Genomic DNA, 10,043 nt, shown 5'->3' on the forward strand with positions numbered 1-10,043 from the left:
GGCTGAGTCAACCTTGAGCCTGGTGAGATTTGAACTTGCAGTAATTGCAGGCAGCTGGTGTTACTTAACAGTGATTTAGTCTGCTGCGCCACCAAGGCTCTTCCTATTGGTCCTTTGGGTTTTCCAATGGTGCATGCATTAGTGCTACAGCTGAGTTAATGCTAATGTTGTCCTCTTTTCTTCCACCTTTCCTGGCATTACAAATTTGTCAAGAAAGTTCTGTCTTCATATAAGTGTTTAAAGTATAATCTTTGAGGGAGAGCGGCAATACAAAAATGTGAAAAATAAATTTCTGCTTCCAATGAGAACCCTGAGTTGATTTCTTTGATGATCCATTTATTTGTTTTGTTTGCTAACCCTGGAATTATTTGAAGACTTCTTTCACACCGATATTCAAAGGTGTCAATAGACTTTCTGTTCTGTTTCTTCAAAGTCCAGTCTTAAGTACAAAACCATACTGATTCTTCTTTGCAACTACACTTTAAAAATAGATGATACAGATAACAATACAATTTAAGTTACGGGTGTCAAACTTGCAGCATCACATTGCCATGATGTGACATTTCGCAACTTTTTTCCCTTTGTGGAGCTGGGGTAGGCATGGCTTGTGCGTGATATATTTGGCCTGTGGGCCGCCAGTTTGACACCCCTGATTCTAAGTCAAGGGTAGATCATTTCAGAATGACTTCCCTCTTTTTCCTACTTAATAATCACTTACCCAGCAGAGAATAGAGTAGTTAATATCTCAGATATATAGTAACAGAAAACAGAATAACTGAGTTGGAAGGGACCTTGGAATTGGGTGGGATTCAAAACTTTTAGCAACCTGATTGCTGGGTGGGTGTGGCCATGGTGTGTGTGGCCTACTCAGCCTGCACCATGGTGGGAGGGGCCTTTTCACCCTCCCCCAGCTCCGGAGGCTTTCTTCCAGGCTCTGGGAAGGCGAAAACGGTCTTCCCTGGGCTCCGGAGGCCCTCCGGAGGCCAGAAATGGGCCTGTTTCCGGACTTCTGGAACTTCCCAGAGGCCCCTTTTTTGCCCTTCCCAGGCTCCAGAGGCTTTTCTTGAGCCTCTGGGAGGCAAAAATGGCCTCCCCTGGCTCTGGATGCCCTTTGGAGGCCAGAAATAGGCCCATTTCTAGACTTCTGGAACTTCTGGGAGGCCCGTTTTTCGCCCTCCCAGAGCCTCTGCACAGGCCCTGCACTTACCTGGCATCCAAAACAGGCCATGTGGAGACTCCTGGGAAGGGCGAGGCTAACCAGTCTTTGCAACTACCGGTTCGGCAAACCAGATGTAAAATTAGTATTTGGCTGAATCTCATCCCTGCTTGGAGGTCTTCTAGTCCAACCCCCTGCTTAGGCAGGAAACCCTACATCACTTCAGACAAATGGTTATCCAATATCTTCTTAAAAACTTCCAGTATTGGAACATTCATAACTTCTGAACGCAAGTTGTTCCACTGATTAATTGTTCTGTCAGGAAATTTCTTCTTAGTTCTAGGTTGTTTCTCTCCTTGATTAGTGTCCATCCATTGCTTCTTGTCCTGGTGCTTTGAAGAATAGCTTGACTCCCTCTTCTTTGTAGCAGCCCCTGAGATATTGGAATACTGCTATCATGTCACTCCTAGTCCTTTCTTTCATTAAATTAGACATACCGCACCTGCATGCATGGGGGGTGGAGCACATGTCTGGGGCTGCATGCATATAGTATTTGGGGGTCCAGGGGCGCGTGCACGCATTCGCATATGCGCACACGCTTTAGGCACTCGGTCCGAAAAAGGTTGCTCTAGCACATTGGCCATGGCAAGTACTATGTGTGTGTGTGTGTGCGCACGCATGTGTGTGTATTCTGTGTCTTCTCTCATAATTCAGGCATTTATTACCCTTTTTCTCTATTGCATGTGGATCCAAAATTCTTATTTTCTTGAATTCTAGAATGTAGACTACTGTGGGATGTTTATGATTATCTCTTTAATAGAGCAAAATGTTGACTGGCCAAGTGGGGGAGTATACAACCATGTTATTAGTTGCAAAGTCATGTCTGACCCATTGCGACCCCATGGACAATGTTCCTCCAGGCCTTCCTATTTTCTACTATCCTCTGGAGTCTATTTAAGCGCCGACTGCTTCAGTGATTCCATCCAGCATTCTCCATGGCAGCATTCTCTGTCATCCCATTCTTCTTTTGCCTTCAATCTTTCCCAGCATTAGGTTCTTCTCCAGTGAGTCCTTCCTTCTCATTAGGTGAATTGAATTGAATTTGAATTTATTAAACTTCTATACCGCCCTTCTCCCAAAGGACTCAGGGCGGTGTTCAGCCATATTAAAACACATATAAACTCACAAAATTTAAAAACAATTTAAAACAAATATATAAAATTTGGCCCACAAGGTTAAAAGCTAACAAACACCCGATTTAAAAAAACTCATTCCAGAGGGCAGGTGCCCCCACAGAGAAGGCTCTCTCCCTGGGTGTCGCCAGTCGACATTGTTTGGCTGACGGCACCCTGAGGAGTCCCTCTCTGTGGGAGCATATTGGCCGGTGGGAGGCTATCGGTGGCAGAAGGCGATCTCGTATATACCCAGGTCCTAAGCCATGGAGCACTTTAAAGGTGGTAACCAACACCTTGAATTGCACCCGGAAGACCACCGGGAGCCAGTGCAGCTCGTGCAGGAAAGGTGTTACATGGGTGCGACGTGTCGTCCCCATAATCACCCACGCGGCCGCATTCTGGACCAGTTGGAGCCTCCGAGTGCTCTTCAAGGGTAGCCCCATGTAGAGAGTGTTACAGTTGTCCAGATGTGACGTGACGAGGGCATGAATGACCGTGCACAAGGCATCCCAGTCCAGAAAGGGACGCAACTGGCGTATCAGGCAAACCTGATAAAAAGCTCCCCTGGCCATGGCCGTCATATGATCTTCGAAAGACAGCCGTGCATCCAGGAGAACACCCAAGTTGCGAACCCTCTCTGAGGTGGCCAAAGTATTTGAGTTTCATCTTCAGGATCTGGCCTTCTAAAAAGCAGTCAGGGTTGATCTCCTCTAGGACTGACCAGTTTGATCACCTTGCAGTCCAAGGGACTCAGGAGTCTTTTTCCAGCACCATAGTTCAAAGGCCTCAATTCTTTGGCACTCAGCTTTTCTTATGGTCCAACTTTCACAGCCATACATTGCAACTGGGAACACCATAGCCCTGACTATACGCACTTTTGTTGGCAGGTGATGTCTCTGTCAACAAAACTATGACAAATCTAGAATGCTGTCTAGATTTGCCATAGCTTTCCTCCCCAGGAGCAAGTGTCTTTTAATTTTTTGGCTACAGTCTTCATCTGCGGTGATCTTGGAGCCCAGGAAAATAAAATCTGTCACTACCTCCATTTTTTCCCCATCTATTTGCCAGGAATTGAGAGGGCCATAATCTTAATTTTCTTGATGTTGAATTTCAAGCCAACTTTTGCACTCTCCTTTTTTACCCACATCAAGAGGCTCTTTATTCCTCTTCGCTTTCTGCCATTAGAGTGGTATCATCTAAATATCTGAGGTTGTTGATATTTCTCCCGCCAATCTTAATTTCCAACTTTTGATTCATCTATCTCCGCCTTTCTCGTGATGTGCTCTGCATATAAGTTAAATAGGCAAGGTGACAGTATACAGCCTTGCCGAACTCCTTTCAGAATTGTGAACCAATCAGTGGTTCCATGTCCAGTTCTCACTGTTGCTTCTTGACCTACATGTAAGTTTCTCAAGACACAAATAAGATGGTCTGGTACTCCCATCTCTTTAAGAACTTACCGTAATTTGTTGTGATCCACACAATCAAAGGCTTTAGCATAGTCAATGAAGCAGAAGTAGATGTTTTTCTGGAACTCTCTAGCTTTCTCCATGATCCAGCGCATTTTGGCAATTTGATCTCTAGTTCCTCTGCCTCTTCGAAATCCTGCCTATACTTCTGGTAGTTCTCGATCCACATACTGGTGGAGCCTACCTTGTAGGATTTTAAGCATAATTTTACTAGCATGTGAAATGAGTGCAATGGTGCGATAGTTTGAACATTCTTTGGCATTGCCTTTCTTTGGAATTGGAATGTAAACTGACCTTTTCCTATCCATTGGCCATTGTTGAGTTTTCCAAATTTGCTGGCAAATTGACTGTAGCACTTTTATTGCATTGTCTTTTAAGATTTGAATAGCTCAGCTGGAATACTGTCACCTCCACTAGCTTTCTTGCTCAGATTTCCTAAGGCCCATTTGACTTCTAGGATGTCTGGCTCAAGGTCAGTGACCACCCCATTGTGGTTATTAGGGAAGTTAAGCTTGTTTTTGTATAGTTCTTCTGTGTAATTTTACCACCTCTTCTTAATCTCTTTTGCCTGTGTTAAATCCCTGCCATTTTGGTCCTTTATCATGCCCATCTTTGCATGAAACGTTCCCTTCATATCTCCAATTTCTTGAAGAGATTTCTGGTCCTCCCTATTCTATTGTTTTCTTCTATTTCTTTGCACTGTTCATTTAAGAAGGCATTCTTATCTCTTCTAGCTATTCTCTGGAATTCTGTATTCAATTGGGTGTATCTTTCTCTTTCTCCCTTGCCTTTCGCGTCCCTTCTTTCCTCAGCTATTTGCAAAGCTTCCTCAGACAGCCATTTGCTTTCTTGTATTTCTTTTTCTTTGGGATGGTTTTGCTACCTCTTGTACAATGTTGCAAACCTCTGTCCATAGTTCTTCAGGCACTCTGTCTATCAGATCTAATTCCTTAAATCTGTTTGTCATCTCTACTGTATATTCATCAGGGATATGATTTAGTTCATACCTGAGTGGCCTAGTGCTTTTCCCTACTTTCTTCAATTTAAGCCTAAATTTTGCAATGAGAAGCTCATGATCTGAGCCATAGTCAGCTCCTGGTCTTGTTTTTACTGACTGTTTAGAGCTTCTCCATCTTTGGCTGCAGAGCACATAGTCAATCTGATTTCTGTGTTGACCATCTGGTGATGTCCATGTGTAGAGCTGTCTCTTGAGTTGTTGGAAAAGAGTGTTTATACAACTATATCAATTGTTTATTTTTAGGTTTCTCTGGCTGTTAATTCTCAGAAGTTAAGAGACCGTGTAACTCTTAAATTTAGAATTAACTTTCTATCTTTTCCTCCTCTTCCTCTTGCTTCATTAAACATTAAATATCACAGAAGGTTTTGCATAGTGCCTAAGAGTAAAAAAAAATATGAAAGCTGTACAGAGAGAGATCCAAATGCAAATAATGAAGAATTTCCTGATCATAAATGCTATTAAATAGTGGAATAGCCTACTCCTGGAACAGAGCTCTAAAGGGTCCATTTCTAATGAAAAATAATGTCAAATTTTACAAGCACTCAATGTTTTAACATTTTGTCCCAACCACAAAAACTTTGCTGTGATAAATAAAGCAAAAGTAAACTACTTATTTGATCTCTCTTTCTCTCTTAACTATCCATCTGATATTTGCTAAAGTATATAAAGCTCATTTTTTTTGCTTTGTATAGCAAATCTCAAACACAGTGTGTACATGCAAAAGAGAACAGCCATAGTTATACCTTTTTGTTAGAAAAGCCAGTTACTGGTTAAAAAGTTATATGGGACAGAGAGTAAAATAATGGTGGATGTGCATCCCTATTAAACAACTTGAATAACTTAAGGTAACCTGTAAATATGTTCAGCACATCATGTGAATCTAATGGTGTAGAATCCATATAATGGGATGCAAACAACTTCTTACTTGCTGCAATTCCTGGAGGGTGCAGTTGCTTACATTTTATTACATATAGTTCAGCAGTGAAGCTCTCTTTAATGGCTATGTCGCTTAGTTAAAACTCATTCACTTGTGATATACCTCTATGAATATTAAATAGACTATTTTAATCCTTCACCATTAAGTGCTCTTCCATGCAGTACTTTTTAATTTGTTTGGCTCCAATGAAAATTAAATGGGAAAGGAGCAAACTCAGGAGTCATATGGCCCAATCAAAGCAGGATAGACTCATTTAAAACAGTACTTTTATGACAAATGGATGGAATATTTTAATCTCAATATTTATTGAGATTCTCAGTCATCCAGTTCACAGTTGTCCCAAAGGTGCTTTTTAACTGAAGAAGCTACTTGGATGAGAAGCAAAATGTCTTCAAGGAAAAACAAAAATCCAGGTGCCTTTTGAAAAAGCACCTTTGAAACAATATTTTAAATCTCAAATTAACTATTTCTTTATATCACTATATTAAGCATTGTCTTTACATTTCAGAAACATTTATACTAGTAAATTAAAATAATCTCAGGTGTTAACATCACTTTTAGTTAAGTTGAAATTTCCATTATAATGAAAACAGACATTTTTATGCTGTCAAATCAAAAATTTTCTACAAAATGTCAAAGTATTCAGAATATAGATATATATAGACTATATATATAGTCACTATTCAGATACTCAGATACTCAAAATAAGGCATTCACTTGCTTCTGATTAACATAATACAAAATATTTTTGTATTATGTTATGTTTCCTTAATGTGTATGTTTCCTTAATGTGTAATCTTTTTTTCATTTTATGAGATTTGAGGAGTTTACTATACAATTGAAAACAAGGACTGCAATATTTATCCAGATACTTAAAAAATAATAGGGTTGGAAATGGAAATTCACGGTTGATTTCTTTCTTTCCCTTTGGTATTTGTGTGTATGTGTATACAGTTACTTTATCTGGCTAGCAGAAATCTAAATAAATACTACATAGCATTAAAAGATTAGAATTTATTCCTGGTTTGTAGTTATCCAGTTACTCTCTAACTTTTTGAAGCCCATAGGAAGCACTATTGTGTGTAGGGACATGGTCATTTACAAGAAAATTATTTATGAAACATTTGTAAATTATTTAACTTTTAATTAGAAATAAAAATGCAGACATAACTATGAGTGCACCTAAAGTAGCCATTTACTCAATCCAGCTGTAATAAACTATAACAATATTGTTTGGCTGGTGTTTTTATTTTTTCCAAATATGAAACTCCTTGAGAGTAATAATACTTGATTTAGCTTTATTATATAGGTTAACTGGTATGTAGTAGATGGGGCAGCCTTCTGCAACTTAATTTTTCCTCCCAGTGGAAAAAATATCCTGAGTTTTGAATGATACCCAAAAGAACAGAACATAAAGTTACATTCTGTGCCTCCAGTATAGATTTTTATGTTAAGCAGTACTTCATTTTCATCATGGCAATAAACTATTTTTCTTAAACTAGGAACATTATTCCAGTGCATGTCACTTTATTACTTTAATATTATTAAGTTTTTTAGGAACAAGGCAATAGGTGTTTGAAGCGGTTAATAGTACACATAGTTTGAAAACCTAAAGTGTAAAAGGATTTTAAACCAGTACTTAAAATATAGTATTTATTTTTAAAGTTAACTGAATAAACAATGTAAATCAATAGATCTAATTCCTCTTTCCATGCTGACTAATCATTAGTAGGAGTGCAATGATCATTTAAACATTAAGCAACATTATGTTCTGTGTGATAACATCTTGCTGCCCACAATGATAATTTTAAACTGCATCATGATGTAAATGTTTCATTGGAAAAGATCTTGCTACAGAAATGGACTTTGCAGAAAGAGAAAATACGAAAGTATAGAAGAAGACATGCTGAAACATTATGTACAGATTAGTGCCTTCAGTTGTGTTAACCACAACTTCCATCTTGTATAATCAAGTTGGCTGCAGATGGTATAAGAAATGCAGTCTAATACCTCTGATGGATAACACATTGAGGACAATTTTGTTCAGAATATGGGAAATATATTAAATATAAAAATAACTATTAATAATCCAAATAAAAATAATTCATCCAAGTAAAATAAAAACAAAAAGATAGTGGGAACACAGCATATCTTTATGAGATACATATATTTCATTTTTAATATAGGAATAATATATTGGATTGACTAATACACCTGTATTTTAAGAGTGATTAAATATAATAGTCCAAAGGGGGGAAATATTGTGTCTCTCAATGTTTCAATTTTTAGAAATGCAATTGCTATTGAAAAAGTTCCTTCAACTGTTTTTGTCTGCACTTCCCAGCATTTTTCAAGGGGCAAGACCCTTGTTTAGAACCTGCTCTTATTCATTACTTGCAGGATATCACAGGACCAAAGGAACACTATCTTTATTGTTATCCTACCTCACAGAATTTAAATTCAGTTTCTGCATTTTTCTGCCTGGCATGCATGAATGTACGTTTTAAAAGATGCTTATGACAAGTCTATACTGGTATAGGACTGAGGCTTAAGTCCTTCCCCTATGGCTGGATGGTTGGTTACAAAATATTTAACAAGGGGACTTGGCATACCTCTATGTGATCCACAATCCCTTTGCTTCCCGAAGAGGCAAAATCTTGAGCAGGCTTTTTGTAAATGAAAACAGGCAAAATAATTTTGGGGGGAAAGTAGTATTTCTATAGTTTCCAATGCAGAAAGTGTCATTGGATGTTATTTCCAAGTGCTGGATGAAGAGTATACTGATGCACAAATAGAGCTAAGGTAGGATGTTACTTTTCTGCAAATGTTCACTGTTACAATTTATAGGCAGATTTAATAGATAGCTTTTTTTTCTTTAGTGAATTATCTTCAAGTACCAGGCATAAAACAAACCTAATTTACCATTTTAAGATTTTCCCCAATTTCCTTTAGTCATTTAATAATTCAATCATTAGAGTTTGCTTTAAATAATTGTAAATTGCTTTTCCCCCTTGTAAAACAATTCATTATTTTAATTATCTGTATGCTTTACCCCAATTATTGCATTGTTTAAAGTGTTTATGCACAATAAAATTACTTTTTAAGATTTGTTTTGTAAGATACAATCAGATTTCTAGATCTGCCCTGTAATTGTTGATTATGTTGATTTTACAAATAATAAAGTAACACAGAATGCTTTATATTTTCAATAAGAATTTTAAAACAGTTCAGATAGTTGTAGTTACTTCTGTAAAGGCATTGCTTCTGCCCACTTCATCTTCCAGAGATCTTATCTGGGGCAAGAGGATCTTGCTATAACTCTGACCTTGTCATTACCACATAGATTGGTAATGCACTCTTAAAGGGCTGCCTTTAACGATCACTTGAAAACTGCAGTTGGTTCAAAGTGCAGTGCTTATATGTTAGCTTGTTGATAGCCTTACTTTAGACCTCTACTATGAGTTCTACACTGGTTACCAATAGACTTCCAGATGCAATTTAAAGTGCTCGATAATGCTAGGAAGATGATGATAATAGTCCTCATTGGCATCAATGACTGGCACTCCCAGAAATTATTAGCTGGTCTGCTTAATTTATCCCAAGCATGTTGAAATAAATAATAATTTAAAAATACATAAGCATTTTTTTCCTTCTAAAGGAAAAATCAGGATAGATTTTGCAAAGATTAACCCTCCTCATCAATCTTTTAAAGCTTTTCAAGAATGTTAGCTGACCCATGACTGGAGAATATCTTGCTGACAGTGTAAACTTTGAATTTCAAAAAGTCTTTGACAAAATTCCTTGTCAAAATTTATTAAATAAGATAAAATATTTTTATGGATTGGAACTGGTTTAAAAATTGAAGCCAATTGGAATAAATGGACAACATTCTGAATAGATAGTTATAAGAAGTGGATTTCTTCAAAAAATTGATTTTGGACCAGTGCTTTTGAATGTACTTACATAGGATCTTGAGTTACAAGTAAGCAGGGAGCTAGCCGAGGCTTGGATGGTGCTAAACATTTTGGAATAGTAAAAACCAAGGATGATTGTAAAGACATCCATAAAGTTCTCAAACTGGAAATAAATGTGGTTCAATTTAAATATAAAGTAATACATATTGAGCAAAAACTACTGTACATATAGATTAAGAGAGACTAAGTTCTATATACTGTAAGTAAACAAGAAAAAGATTTAGCGATGATAGTAGATAGCTTATTTGATTCAGTGCATGGCTGCTGTGAAAAGGCAAATTCCATAGTATGGATCATTTGGAAAGACCTTTAAA

This window comes from Pantherophis guttatus, chromosome 1, assembly GCF_059756535.1.
Source record: "Pantherophis guttatus breed Tessera chromosome 1, ASM5975653v1, whole genome shotgun sequence".
Lineage (NCBI taxonomy): Eukaryota > Metazoa > Chordata > Lepidosauria > Squamata > Colubridae > Pantherophis > Pantherophis guttatus.